This window comes from Micromys minutus (genome assembly GCF_963924665.1).
Source record: "Micromys minutus genome assembly, chromosome: 3".
NCBI lineage: Eukaryota > Metazoa > Chordata > Mammalia > Rodentia > Muridae > Micromys > Micromys minutus.
Window position 1 is genome coordinate 45031417 of NC_137972.1, and position 16238 is coordinate 45047654.

The following is a 16238-nucleotide window of genomic DNA, read 5'->3' on the forward strand; positions in this document are numbered from 1 at the left end:
CATCTCATTATAATTCTTTGGGGACCTGTTGTACTTAAAGTTCTAGGAGTAAGGTTATCTGTTAAATGGGATGCTCTTACCAAGCAATCATCTAAGAGAGAGCAGGGGTGCTGTTGGAAATCTAAGTGGCACATATGGAAAGAAAGGAAGTAACTCAGACAGTGCAGGGGTCCTTCATGGGTTCTTGAGGCGCCTACGTGTCATAGATCCTACTGAGAGTGTCTAGACTTTCAGAGGATGCTCTGGGTGGTCACGGTAACTAGCAGGTTTCCCGGCATGCTGCTGACACTGCAGTGAAGGTCAGAACACTTGGCAGAGTAAAACACGGCCCTGGGCCAAAGGCCAACATAGATATTCCCGCCAAGACCTGGCACCTGGGCCTTTAGATTCAGAGATGTGGTTATTTTGGAAGATGAGCCAGTGAAAAAAGCTCCCCTGAGTCTGCCTCGGTGCCTTCCAACTCCCATAAGGAAAATGCATGTAAGGCAAGCTGGGTCAAAGTAATGCATCAGTGTTGTCAGGGTTAGAGTTTTAAACAGGAAGGAAGAGCTTGGAACAGATAGACCCCATCAAACTAGGATGTGGTTTGGTAGACATTCTCTGATAGATATAGTCATAAGCATGTGTGCATGTGTGTGTATGGTGCATGTGTGTTTGCAGTTGCACATATGTGTACAGGGACACATGTGTGAGTGTGCCTGTGGATGCCAGATGACACTTGAGATATGATTCTTTAGGCACCCCCACTCTCTTCCGGGAGGCAGGATCTCTCACAGGCCTCACTACCTAGGTTAGGCTGGCTAGGCAGCAAGCTCCAAGGATGACCTTGCTGTCTCCATCCCCAGTGCTGAGATTCGAAGAGTGTACAAACACTCTTACAGGAAAGGGAAAGCCCTCTACCCTTTTAAAAGGTGGACTCCAGCCCTCTGAAACAGTATGACCAAGCCAACTTATTTAAAAAAAAAAAAAAAAAAACATTTAATTGGGCTTATAGTTTCAGAGGATCAGAGTCCATGATGACAGAACAAATGGTTGTTGGTTCCTCTCTAGGCCTCCCAAATCTATTTCTCCCTCCAGAATATTGGCATCTCTAGCTACCAGTTTCTCCTGCCAGAAAATAGAACCATTCTCTTTCCCTTGCTCTCTAGATGAGTTATCTCTAGCCTCATAAGAAGTATCTCCAAAACACAGTGAGGTAAAACAATGTGGGCCTGGGTGTGTGTTTGTTTTTGAGACGAGGACTTACTGCATCTCTCCAGCTGGCTTAGAACTTGCCACATAGACCAGGCTGTCCTCGAATTTACAGAGATTCTCCCACTTTGGCCTCCTGAGTACTGGGATTAAAAGCATGGGTCACCACACCTGGCTACAATGCTGGTTGTAGTTTCTGCTTGTTGGGAATGAAGTTGGTTGGTTAAGGTGTGTTGTTTAGTGAGAAGACTCACTCAGCTGGGGGAGTATCATTTGTGTGGCAGATGAAAGGGTCCCATTTCTTTTGGATCACTGAACTAAGGACCACTGTTCTTGACTGGCTGGTGACCAAAGACTTCCCTCAGGACCTTGCCAGGGGGCTTCTCTTTTCTGTCCAGACTGGGTCACAAGACAGGCCAGACAAACGGTCCTAGCAAGATGAAAATGGCACAGGCTTTTCATACTCATCTCAGATGTGGCTCATCCCGTTGACTTGCCAACTCTCTATTGGTTCAGTCCACTCCACACCATGGGAAAAATTATACAGGGTCAGAAAGCCACAGGAGAGACCTGGAACCTAGTATAGAGTTTCTTATTTCCACACACCCCTAATCAGCAAGTTACTCCTGTGCGTCCCCCCCCCCCCTTCCAAACCTACCTAGTAGCTGTGTAGGACCCTCCACAGAAACTGGTACCACATAGGGAAACCTTACCTTATCCAAAAATTTACTGGCGGCTCTTTAGAACAATTTTAAAAATGAACCCCCACCCAATGGAGACAGTTTTAGTAAATTCACAGTTTTCTGAGGTTCCCTCTGGGAGCCTCCTCCAGCTTTTCAAAGCAAGTACTGGACATTCTTGTGGAGACAAGGGATGGGGACAGGGAGAAAATATGGGATGTGGAACAGTCAGAGGGTGGACCAGGAGGGGGATAAAATCTTGAATGTAAAAATTTTAAAATTAAATAATTAATTGAATAAAAAATTTTCTTCAACTTCTGACAGGGGACAGGAAATTAAACTATTTTGAACCCTACTGGGCCTTCCTAAGAAGGCCCCCTCCCCTCAAGAAAAACTTTCTCAAAGCCTAGATTTGTTGTGGTTGTAATAGAACCCTACAAACCTCAAGAGAAGGGAAATAGCCAACTTCAGCCCCTTCAGTTAGCTTGTCCTACCTAAGACCGGGTGAGGCACTGGGAGCACTTGTGACGCCCACTGCTGAGTACCACAGACAGCAGACTTGGCAAGACTGACGGCCAGTCTCAGGGTTCCGATTCTACCTGCTTTGCCAGCACATCCCCAGAGCCACTGACCTCAGTTCTTTACCCAGCACAGAACTCTTGACCGTCGGCAACAATGGAGCTGTTGTGAAGCACATGAAAAGGCAGAAGATACAGACTGAAGAGAGAGTGTCTATACCAGACACGTTTCAGATTCAGCACTGACGTGATGCCACCGACAGGATTACAGTTGGGGACTTCAAACAGGTGTCCTCAAAACTCTAATGAGAAGAGCCAGACAACATGCGAGAACAGACGTGTGATAAAAAGAAAAAGATGGGAAGAAGAAGCAAGAAGTGGTGCTGGTGATATAAAAAAGGGGGAAAGGGGGCCTGCAGAGATGGCTCAGTAGTCATGAGCACTGACTGTTTCCCGAGTTCAATTTCTAGCAACGACATGGTGTCCCACAACCATCTGTAATGAGATCCGATGCCCTCTTCTGGTGTGTCTGAAAGACAGCGGCAGTGTACACACATACATAAAGTAAATAAATCTTAAAGCAATAATAATACACAGAACATAAAAGATTCTCTTTTCCAGACAGGGTCTCATTTCCTTATGTCCAGGAAGCCCTGGCGCTTCCTCTGGAGCCAAGGATGAACCTTCCTGCTTCTAGCTCCTGAGTGCTGGGACTACAGATGTGTAACATTGAGGCAGCCAACATTTTAGCGCAGATAGGGGTGTGGCTCATGAAGCCCCACCCCTGTTTAAGAAGCTGTTGGTTTGTGACAGCCACTGGGAGAGGGAGAGTCACTTTTGTTCAGAGTCCTGGGCACTGAGAGGCCACTCATGCTCCAGGACATGGTCCCACACCATACACATGTGAGCAGTACTAAGGGGACTCAGTAGATGTTAACTAAAGAGAAAGAGAGAGTGAGGTGGGAGGGGAAAGGGGGGAGGGGAACCAGATGGAAAGGAATGGGAGTGCACTGGGTCTAAATATAATATTTTCATGTATGAATATCAAATGAAATATTTAATTTAAATGTTAATGATTATATGAAATATCACAAATCTAAATACATTAAGAGAATGAAATAACACTTTAAGTCTATGACCACAGACTTGATATCCTAGATGAAATGGACAAGGTTCCTAAAAGATATCACTTATCAGAGCTTCCTCAAAAACAAATAGAATATCTATCTGGTATATCTATTAAAGAAGTTGAATTGGTAGAAGAAAGAGAAAGAAGCTTCTCTCCCAGATAGGTTCTCTGGTAAGTGCTACCAAACATATTAAAATAATTTATATCAGTTCTCCAGAAGACAGAGCCAGAGGGAAAACTCGCTTTCTCATTCTGAGACTGGCATCGCCTGGCTCCCCAAAACACTGTGAGAAAAGAACTTATGAACTTAGATGGAAAAACATTCAGCAAATGTTAAGAAATCAAACTTAAGTCTGAAAAAAGAATCCATATGCTATGATCAAGTGAGACCTCCAGCAATTGGGCAAAGATGGTTCCCATACAAAACTCAAGCTAATGGCAGCCATTGTATCTAAGGACTAGAGAAGAGTCATGAAATCACGTGAACAGGAAAAGCTTTTGAAAACATCCACTACCGGTGCAAAACAATAATGCTGAGAAAACTGGCAACATTCAAACTGGCAAAAAGAAAGTCATCTTTGCCATCACACGTAATGGTGAGAAACCAGGAACTTCCTTGCTAAGATCAGGAGCAAGACAAGGACATTTCTTCTCAGTTCTTCAGCCTTGAAGTTCTAGATGATTCCACAAAACAAGAGCCAGGAAGAAGAGGAGTAACGACTACATAGGAAGTCTTGCAGCTGCAAATTAAAACTTCGTACTTTGCAACTTCAGTTGAATTTGTTTGTTTGCCTCATTTTGTGTGTTTGGGTTCTGCAGCTGGATGGCCGTGTTGTCTGGAAAGGCAGCTGCATTGCTCTTTCAGAAGATCTGAGTTTTCTTCCTATCATCTACCCTGGGCAGCTCATAACTACCCTTAATCCAGTTCTAGGAGAGACAGTACCCTCTTTTGGTTTCTGTGCACACCTTTACACATACAACACACACACATGTCAATTAATTAAGGAAGAGTCAGTCTAGCGTCATAGGTTGTAGAACTCAGTATTTTCAATATGGTAATTCTTCCCAATTGATCCAGATTAACACAACTGGCATTCAAATATCAAGATATATACTTAGTAGATATGAACTAAATATGTATACATTTGAATGGCAAGCCAAATGTCTTCAAATAACTATCTCAGTATTGAGATCATAATATATACTATATATTAATGATATATAGTAATATATATTAACTATACATTAGTAAAGTATGGTATTGGTGAAAATACACCCAAATCAGTAAAACAGAATATAAATCCTAGATGTTAACTCACACAAATATCAGGCAATGCAATGGAGTAAAAATACCTTCTCAAAAATGTGCTGGAACAGCTGGATTCCCACACACAAAGAACAAATTTAGTTGCATATCTTACACTTCACACACACACACACACACCCACCACCACCACCATCTCAAAATGGATCACAGACTTAAATATAAAACTTATTTCTAGAAAACTTCTACAGGATATCCAATCCAAAGAGGTTTAAGTGGCTTTGAATATTGTGATGAGTTTTTCTTTTTCTCTTTTTAAAGATACAGTATTATAGGCTGATCCACAAAAGAAATTCACAGATCAACTGCACTTTCTTAAAGTAAAATCCGGTCTGTGAAAGACAATGAAAAAGAATGAGTAAGAAACACACAGAGACTCTGAGAAAATGTTTACAAAGGACTCATCTTATACAAAGAACTCTCAGCACTCAACAATAAAAAGAAGCCAGCCTTTTAAATATGTAAACTAAAGACCCAAACAAACCTCAATGACAAAGACAAACTGAAGTCCACCAGGCATGTAAAACAGGTATTTGGAGGGGCTGAAGGGATGGCTCAGAGGTTAAGAATGCTAGTTGCTCTTCCAGAGGACCCAGGTTCAATTCCAAGCACCCAGATGTTAACTCACATCTGTTTGTAATTCCAGTTCCAGGAGAACTGGCACTCTTACCATGCATGCAGGAAATAAACAAAATTTTTTAAAAGGGTCTCAGGTACTACTAGGAAATTTCACATCTAAACAAGAAAGTGCCATGCTCCTGTTAGAATGCCTGGGGACCACAGCACCACCAGATGCTAGGCTATGGAGTAGCATATAGCTCCCAACAGCTACTTTGAAAGACAGCTTTACAATTACTTAGAAAGACAAATGAAAGGCTCTGACATAATTAAAAACAACACCTGTGGTGGCATGAGAAAGAAAGGCCTCATAGGCTCTTATTTAAATGTTTGGTTCCCAGTTGGTGAACAGATTAGGAGGGGTTAGGAGGTGTGGCCTTGCTGGAGGAGATATATCACTGGGCCTTGAGGTTCTAAAAGCCCATGCCAGGTCTAATCTCACCCTCACTCTGCTTCTGACTTTCCTGTCATCTATGAGGTCTCAGCTACTCCTCCAGACCCATGCCTGCCTGTCACCATGCCTGCCGTGATAATCATGGACTGAAACTGTTGGCTGGCTTCCTGTTAAATGCCTCCCTTTAAAAGTTGCCTTGGTCATGGAGTCTCTTCACAATAGAATAGTAATTAAGACAACACCTCCCAAACATTTACCTAAATAAGTAACAAAACTGTACGTGTGGACACTTACAGAGACTTCATCCATTTCCCCCAAGCTGGAAGTAACCAATAGTTTCTTCAGCGGGTGAATTAATAAGTAAATAACTAATAAAACGTAAATGTGACAATTTAATGTTATTGACAAAGAAGGAATGAATGACTAATCCACAAATCAAACCTGTTTGGGAACCTTGCGTTCATACTAAGTCTGAAACCCTTCTGAAAAGATCTTCTGTATGACACACGGCTGAAAAGGTGAGTCCCCGTAGAGAGTCAGGACAGAGAGCTGTGGTTAAGCAGTCCACTGAGAACTCTTACAGTGCTGGAATCTGGCGCATGCCGCTAGACATAAAGACTTGCAAAGAAGCAACGGACATGCGCTCGGGATCTAGCATGGGGGAGGTGGAGACAGGCTGATCCCGAGTCTGGTCTACCTGGTGAGTCCTAGACCACCAGAAACCGTCTCCTAAACCAAGGTGGATAACTCCTATCGAAAGATACCCTAGGTTTAACTGCACATGCCTATACATACACACCCGATGGAACGCACACACACGTACGCACACGGAGGCAGGCGCACACACGCACACGCATGCGCATATGCATCCATGGAGATTGTTAGGAGGTACATCTGAGCACAGCTTGGGACCCTGAATTTTTCAAGTTTTTTTTAGAAAACGTTTGCCACTATTTCCACTGGTCCAATAAATTCAGTTGGAAATTAAAGCTTAATAGTCATTTAAAAGTTATCTCTGTGTGTGGTATGCAACCGAGGCTGGCTTTGAACTTATAAGCCTCTTTTTTCCTTCTTTTCTCAGTACCGGGATTGTAAGCCTGAGCCACCACGCCTGTCCACCTTTTGACTTTATAAGGCGATTATCTCAGGCATCTCACTGTAGTGATTTCAAATTGTTCAGTTGTTCCCACACAAATGGGATCCATTCCGTCTTTCCCACTTGGGTTTGAGATATTACCATGCCATATCATAGGGCTCCTGTGTATGTTTTAGAATATTTCCAGGGTTTCTATCTCACTCTGTTTGCGTGCCTCCTGTGTGTGAGTGAGACGGTATTTTCCTAGCATCTGTAGTATGTTTCCACTCCCAGCATGGTGAGTCTGATGGCAATGAGACTATTTATTTCTTCTGTGTGAACTTAGAACTGGTTCATCTCGGTGCAGTTTTTCAAAGGGCGCATTGGCATTGAGGTTGCTTCATAGACTGTCTCAGGAAGAGTTAACATTTTCATTGTGATGAGCTACCCAGGACAATGACGTATCTCTTGTTTGTTCAGATTGCATTTGGTGTCTCTCGGTGGTGCATAAACTCCTTTCGATATGCATGACTGAGCTGGTGGGAATGAGAGAAGTCACTGATGCCCCAAACTTGGGAAGCCAAAAGTCCAAAGGCTTCTTCAGTGCTGAAGCCTAACACGTCTGTGACGAGTGCACGGCCGAGCTAAGCATGAGGTAAGTGTTAGAACACTTAATTAAGACACAGCCCCCTCAGAGAGGGACACTTTGAGTAGAAACACAGCCGAGTCCACCTCATAGAAGCTGCCAACTGTGTACTCCCCAGAGGAGGGGGAAGGCAGCTGTGAGCTAGGAATTTCCAATAACCCTCACATTGGTTGATCTTCCATGGAAAATAAAGTTTCAGGTAGAAATTTCAGATCAGAATAGTCCTAAATGGGCAATAGTTTCTAAAAAGCAAGAACTAATTTTCATTGACCAAATGAAATTTAATTGTGGGTATAAGGAGTGGAGCAGTGTCTGTTTAAAATCTATGTCTACTTAAACTTTGGAACACTCACCTGATTTGAAAACAGATCTTTTTATTTTTTAAATGTAATTAGATAGATATTTATAATTAGGGATCCTGAGGAGAAACCATTCTGAACGTAGAATAAGCCCTAAAGCCAATGGCTGGTGTCTTACCCATATAAGATGGAGAGAGGAGAACTGGGAAGTGTAACTCAGTGATTAGCTCTTATCTAGTGTGCAAAAGATGTTCAAGATCCTGTGTTTGATCCCCAGGAACACAAAAGTATATGTAGAGAAAAAAGTGAGCTGACTCAGAGAGAAACACATACATAAAGAAAGCCACGTGAAGATGGAAACAGATTTGATTCAACATGTCACAATTTTAGTGATACCATGGGAACCAGAAAATGGAAGAAGTAAGGAGAACGTTTCCCAAAGGTCTGCAGGGCAAACATGTCCCCACTGACATTATGACTTCAGCATCTTGCCTTCTGAAACTTGAAGAGAATACATTTTCATTGCTAAAGTTACCCAGATGTAGTTTTCTGTGAATGCTCTAATGAACGAATGCACCAGTCCTCTAAGAATCACACAGATAGCATTTAAAGAATTTGACTTTATTACCCCAAACCAGAAAACACAGGAGGAAGGAAGTCATGATAAACATAAGGCAGCACAAAGAACAAGCTGCAGAGAATGCTTGGCTAGCATGGGGGGGGGGACATAGCAATGGCCAGTGTGGGGTCTAAGATACATATATACAATAGTTCTAAAGAAATAGGAGTCTTAGGGGATGGCTTAGTCAGGAAAAGGCTTGGCCATGTAAATACAACATCCTGAGCTCAGTTTCCCAGTGCCCAAGGAAAAACCTGGACATGGTAGTTTGATGGAGCGGCAGACACAGAAGGGTCTGTGTGCTTCACTTGTTAGCCTGTCTTGGCCATGTCTCAAAAACTAATGTGCAGAGTGATAGAAAAGGACATATAATGACCTCTGGTTTCCACATGCATGCACATATATGTCTAACTTCAGACACATGCATATGAACATACGTACATACACACAGTGTAAACATAATTAAAATAATAACAGAGAAATAGGACAAGTTATGGAAATGGATATTGATATAGAGACTATCAAAAGGAACCAGGAAGTTGGGGAGGAGGCATAACATCTAAAAAATTAAAATGTGTAATAAGTAGAAGCTCGATGAATGAACTAAATAGCATGTGAAATTCATCTGAGGCAAAAATGAGATAAACTAGGTGATGGATCCAACGGAGAATCTCAACATGCAGCCTAAATAGTTGTTGTTTTACTGAGTTATGATTAGGAAGGGTTGGCAAGCACAGGCAAAGCATCTGCAGTGTGAGACTGAGCACTGGGGTATTGACCCCTGGCACCCACATAAAAGCAGGCAGGGCAACCCAATTGTAACTCTTGCACTCAGGAGGAAGAGATGAGAAATCCCTGGGGCACACTTCCTAGCTAGACCAGCATGAATTGAAATTGTCAGATTCCAGGTTTGCAAGAGACTCCTGACTCAGGGCTGGAGAGATGGTTCAGCAGTTAGTTAAGGCATGCACTGCTCTTGCAAAGAACAAGGTTGGATTCCCACACCCAAAGGGTGGCTCACAAACACCTGAAATTCTAGTTCCAGGGAATTCAACACCCACCACTAACATCCGTGGGTACTAGGCACACACATGGTATGCAAGCATGCAGGCAACACACACACACACACACACACACACACACACACACACACACGAAATAAAAATAAATTAAGCAAACCCACCTCAGTAAATAAAGTGGAAAGTAACTGAGGAAGGTGTCCAATGTTAACTTTAAGTTTACACATGCAACAGCAAACATGTATTGCCTACGCACATGTGAACACACAAATACATCAGCACACACAACCCCAACACACAAATGTGAAAAAGAAATTAAGAGGTTGGGAGTATACCTCCATGATAAAATGGTTGTCACACGTGTCCAAGGCCCTGACTTTGATCGCCAGCGTCACAAACAAATGAGAATCCATTCTTGTTTTTCTTGTTGCTGCGATCAAATACCTAACAAGAAGCAGCCAAAGGGAGGAAGGACTTGATTCAGCTCAGAGTTATATGCAGTCCATCACAGAGGGCAAGGCATGATGTTAAGTGGTTGAGGTGGCTGGACACATCGCACCTGCAGTTGGGAAGCAAGTCAACACAATGTTGGTGCTCGGCTAGCTTTCTGATTTGTGTGTCCAACCCATGCGGTAGTCCCATCTACACCTTCCCTGTCAGCTAATTCCCTCTGGAATCTCACAAACATACAGAGATGTATCTCTGAATTGGTTCTAAATTCAACCATGTTGGCCATCAAAATCAATCACAAAAAGTTCAGGACAAGGAAGACAACACTAGAAGATCTAAAGTGTTGATTATACACTTGGTATGCACGTGCATATGCTATCTGTGCATTTACCTCTCCAATTAGTGTTTCAGAGGGAAAGGCTGGGAGACTGAAGAGGCAAACTTAGGCATAAAAATGGCTGTGTGTCCTACGCAACTGAAAAAGATACAAAGCATGGATTTTAAAAGTATGATCTATAAGAAGAAATCTATATCTAGGCATATTTCTACAAAAATACAGAGCATAAAGGTAGAAACCTTGGGCAAGGGAGATAGCTCAGTCAGAAAACTGCGTATCACACATATATGAAGCCTAAGTTCTATTTCTAACACCATGTAAATGCAGGTGTGTGCATGCAGGTGTGTGTATACAAATCCAGCCAGCACTGGTACATGCACTCATGTATGTGTGTGTCTGTGTCTTTGTCTGTGCGTGTGTGTGTGTGTGTGTGTGTGTGTGTGTGTGTGTCTGTGAAGGTCCTTGGGGCTTGCTGGCTCACCAGCCAAGCCTAATTAACAAGCCCTGAGTTTGACTCAGAGACCTTGTCTCAAAAAACAAGGTCAATGGCTCCTGAGAAACGACACTTGAAGTTGACATCTAGCCTTTCCAAAAAAAAAAAAGCATAAACATGCATGCGTGCATTCACAAGCACATGTACACATTTTATATACATACAGAGAAAAGCCTGCTACTTGTAAGTGAACTGAAGCCAGATTTCTTATCAGCCACAGCAAACACCAGTGGTTTTCAATCTACCTAATACTGGAATCCTTTAATACAATTTTTCATGTGTGGTGACCCCAACAATAAAATTATGTTATTGTGACTATATTTTTGCTACTGTTATGAATCATAATGTAAATGTCTGGTATTCAGGATATTTCATATGCAAGCCCTATGAAAGGGTTGTTTGACCCCGTAAGGGGGTTGTGGCCAACAGGTTGAGAAATGCTGCTATAGATGGAATACAGTCAAGTGGTCATATCTTTAATGTGTGGAGAAAATCACTTACGTTCTTTGGACCCCCTTTGTGTGGACAAGTTACTTGCAGCTCAGAGGGTACAGAAGAAACAAATTACCAAATATGTGAGGTGAGCTATAAGATCAATGCTGGGAGGACTTTGAGATGTACCGTAGGAAGAAGCCTAATTTCCCCTATCTATCCCTATGATGGGAATGTGAAGAACATTGCTGGAGCCGGGTAGAAAGAGTGCACCCATTTAGAATGTCAACGGAATGTAATCAAGCGGTCAGTAAGGGGAGCCAAAAGGGTCAGAGGAAGACAGAAAATGAGCTGAAATGAGAGGTTGGAATGATTCTAGTCAAGAAATAAGAGTAAGAGAAAGCTGAACATGGTGGTGCATACCTTTCATCCCGGCACTTGGGATGTAGAGGCTGGTGGATTTCTATGAGTTTGAAGCCAGCTTGGCCTCCTTGTCTAGACTCAGACCAGGTAAAGATGCATGGCGAGACATTATCTCAAACAACAACAAAAAGACAGTGAAAGAAAGAAAAAGAGGAAGGTAAAAAGAAGGGAGGGAAAGAGGATGGTAAGGATGGAGGGAGGCCAGGAGGGAGGGAGGGAGAAAGGAAGGGAGGGAGGGAGGGAGAAAGGAAGGGAGGAAGGGAGGAAGGAAGGAAGAGAGGGAGAGGGGGAAGGAAGGAAGAAAAGGAGAAAGAAGGGAAGGAAGAAAGGGAGGGAGGAAGAGAGGGAGGGAGAGAGAAAGAGAGGGAGAGAGGGAAGGAAGGGAGGGAGGGAGGGAAAAGGAGGAAATGAAGGGAGGGAGGGAAGGAAGGGAGGAAGGAAGGAAGGAAGGAAGGAAAGAAGGAAGGAAGGACAAGGTCACAGAACCTCTCCTCCAGCCTCTAGAACTCAGCCATGATAAGGCTTCAGCATTAGTCCACTGAAACTCATAGCAGACGTCTGAGAAGATGTCTGTAAGAGGACACATCTGCACTGCTTTAAGCCAGTGACTGTGGAAGAAGCAGTGAGAGGGTTTGGGATTCTCAGCTTGTCATTCCCTTGCTTTTGGGCTTGTCATGAGCCAGGCATAGCGAGAGTTCCTGGTGGTGTTCGCTTTATAGCAGCTAAAACTCAAAGAGGAAGGGATTGGAGTCCTACAGTCATTCTGGGGAGAATGCTCCCACTGACTAACTTTCCTCCCACTAGTCCCAAACCATTGAAAAGTTTCAGTATCTATTGGTAGTCCCATGAGCTTAGGATCAAGCTTTTCATATATGTGCCTTTGGGGAACTTTTAGGATCTAAATGACAGCAACATCTACTATAGCTTTTAACCATACCATTAGGGTACACTGTGATTTTAAAATCTATCTAGGTTTTAGAACATATTACCCCTCAGTTCACTTTCACCGGACCATGTAGCAGTTAAGCAAGATTGTCTAAATAGAATGTGGTGGTCAGATTAGGAACAGGAAGTCAATGGGAAAAGAGGGAAGAGAGGGGGCTTTTATCATGTGTCTGACAAATAGGCCACCAGAGGGTTGCCATAGCCAAGTTCTGTGGGTAAATGAGGACTGTGATTTCACTACTTTTTTTTCTCATTCTTTATTAGATACTCTGTATTTACATTTGAGATATTATCTCTTTCCCCCACCCTGCTCCCATCTCCCTCCCCCCGATTTCACTATTAAAATGCATGAATTCTGCCCACAGCTTCCAAAACATACACGCGACTAGAATTAAGCATGTTGGAATGTTATGGGAACTGGACTGTCTGGAGTGAGGATGCTGACGAGGATGCTGATGGGGACTGGGCAACACACCCTTCAGCTGCAATAATTAAAACAGGATGATGCTGGCACATAACAGTAGATGGATGGAGTAGAACATAAAAAGAATTCAGGGACATTTCTTGCTCAGCATTATTGTGTGCTGTAAAGAAATAATGCTTTTCAAGCAAGTGTGGTAGGATGCCTTTGGGTACATCAAAGTACACTGAGCATTGGCCTGGGGTTGTAGCCCAGTGATAGAGTACTTACCAAGGAGGTCTGAGGCCCTGGGATTGAACTTCCAACCAAACCAAACCAAGCTGGTATGTGATAGAATAAAAAGTTTATTATTGAGACTAGAGAAGTGACTCTACAGTTAATATTGCTTTTCATATAATTATAAGGTGCAGAGTTCAGACCCCCCCACACACACACATAACAAACCCAGGAGTCCTGTGTATTCCTGCAGCTCCAGCCCTGAGGAGGCAGAAACAAATGGGTTTCTGGGGATTGCTGCTACCAGCCTGGCCCAGAAAACAGGAGATCTTGTTTCAAGGGAGAGCCCTGCTTGAAAGGACCAGATGAGAGGGATGGAAGAGGCCTAGGCATGCACAAACACACACATGCACATAGGTGCACACACATACACATCCAAATAAATAAATCTCTAAAGCTGAATATTAAAAGGGCTGCTCACAAATGAAGAGCAGGGGCTACTTCTCCAGAGGACTTGGGCTCGATCCAGCTTCCACATGGTGGATCACAGCCATTTTAAACTCCAGTTCCAGGGCATCCAATACCTTTCTCTGCCCTCCTCAGGTACTGCATGCACATGGTTCACAGATATACACACAGGTAACACACACACACACGTGTACACACACACACACACACACACACACACACACGAAAGATTTTTTATAGAATAGATTTTAAAGTTGAGCATTAACAAAACTTATATAAAATAATTGAATGACTGTAGAAATAAATTGTTTCATGATTTTAGTCTGGAGATGGCTTTTATGGCACAGAAATTGTCAATGTTTTTGTAACAGCCCAGCTGAATGTCTACTAACAAGGGGATGGTACAATATATGGGTCTAATAAAATGTTACTATTAAACACAGGTTTTCCATATAACATTACTTAAAATAACCTAGCAATCTGTATGCATAATTTGGTCTTATCATAAGCATAGATGTTTGAAAAAAAAGTAAAAAAAAAATTGTGTTGTGTTTATCTGTTGAATGAAAGTAATTTTCTTTGTGTTGCCCATATTTCCTCTTTTCATATGTAATCCTCTAAGAAAATGTAATATTCCTGTGGCATTTCTTAGCAATTCTCAGTGCTTTAAAAACTTACTGTTATGTTCTCCAGAGCCGGAGGCTGGAAATGAGGCAAGCGTGTTTTCATTGGTGAGCACAGATGTAGTCTGTATCGCCCAGGTAGTAGATAGCCGCTTGTGAATAAAGGAGGATAGTGTGTGTTATTAGATGAATGAACCTTCAGCCCTGAGCTACGTGAAAGAAGCCAGCCACAGAATGTAGCATGCTGTATGATCGACTTGGCGTGGAATATCTACAAAAATGCAAATTTAAAGCACCAGAAATTAGAGCAATGGGCTGTAGCTTGGGATGTGCAAAGGATACATCCAAGTGGAGAGATTTTATTGGGGTGATGGAGTGTTCTGGATTATACTGATAGCTGAATAACTTGAAACTAAGAATCTCCAAGTAATCTACTTGGAGCGAATGCTACAAAACGTAAGTTATACCACAATAAAACTTAAAAAAAATTTTTTTGAAAACTTAATGGAGTTTTTGGTGAGAGTTCAGACACTAAAAGGTTTCAAGGTTTTGCTTTTTAATGTTCTCTTGACTCTGCTTTTACTTTGAAGAGGGTGGATTGAGAAAGGTTAGCAAGGGATTTACAACCCAACATTAGAGAAGCTGGCTTTGAGCCACTGTGGTGTCTGAAGACATACAATGGTCAGCTAGGTGTCCCATAGTGTGTCTGATGCCAGGCCAGAAAGCCTACCTACATTTATACACAGAATGCTGGCTTTGTTTCCATAAACAGTGGTGGTTTCTCAGAGGGGAGGTGCGACTGGGGGTTAGTCTTGAGGATTTATGGTGTCACCAACCAGCTTTGTCACCCTGCACAGGCTTGGAATTCTCTAGCCTTCATTTTGCTTGACTGGGAGGAGGCCAGTGGGCTGTGCTGGATGCTTCACAGTTCTTTACAGTGACAGGTTTCTTTGAGTTGGCATTCACCATCATCAACGATCTGCGCCAGATTCCAATCCAGTGCCCTCAGCTCCTGTGGTCTTCATGTCAGAGAAGCTGATGTGGTGGCTCCGGCTCACTATCTATGACCTTCCTTACCCTTCATTCAGCTCCTAGGCATCCTTATCAAAAACAAGACTTCTCTAACTGTTCCACTGTTTAAGCATTCCTCCAGCTCTGGATCCCTTTGGCATTAATTCATACATTCGGTGTTGACTTTGTGCTCCCCCAAGCTTGCTGACTTACAGCACCTTCTACTCACCATTTGCAGGTTAGGAATGAAGGCAGGCACAATGGCTTCTCCTGAGATCGCTGGGGTCTGGATTGGAGAAGCTCAGATGACAAGTTGTATTTTATTTTGTAGACTTGTTTCTGTCATCTAGATAATCCCCAGTGATTCTTCACATGGCATCTGCTGGGACTTGAATGTCTAAAGAAACTTCCCCAATCACACGAATGGCTTCTGGGTTAAGGGGTTGAGTAGCAGAGAGGAAGGAAAGCCACTTCCCAGTTTAGGTTGGGTTTTAGAGGAGTTGGATTTCTTACACAGTGGCTGCTTTCCTTCAAATACATAGAGCAAGGGTCCAGGGTGGAAGCAGAGTCTTTTGTGATTGTGTTTCAGAAATCATGAAGTGTTCCTCCTATGTGGCAGTTGGCTATGTGCCATACAGTTGGATGAATTATGGAAGGATATACCACCAGGGTGTGCTTACTGAGAGTTCTAGTTCTAATGGTGGATGATCATTCTTCATTGGTAATTTGGCTGGGTTTGGAATCACCTAGGAGACACACTTCAGGTTTTCCAGAGAGGTTTAATTGGAAAGAAGATCTACCCTGAATGTGAGCAATTCCACCTCATGATTTGGGATCTGAAACTGAAGGAAAACGATGAGATTTTAGGTTATTCTAAAGCTAGTCAAGTTAACAAATTAAGATTAAC

At 42.8% G+C, this 16238-nt stretch overlaps 1 protein-coding gene across 1 annotated transcript in view; it reads left to right on the plus strand.

The window, feature by feature from the left end:
- Nucleotides 1–16238, plus strand: part of SHQ1 (SHQ1, H/ACA ribonucleoprotein assembly factor) — a gene marked incomplete at its 5' end in the record, with an annotated part of 122571 nt that overhangs the window by 962 nt on the left and 105371 nt on the right. The gene's annotated exons all lie outside the window — the stretch shown is intronic.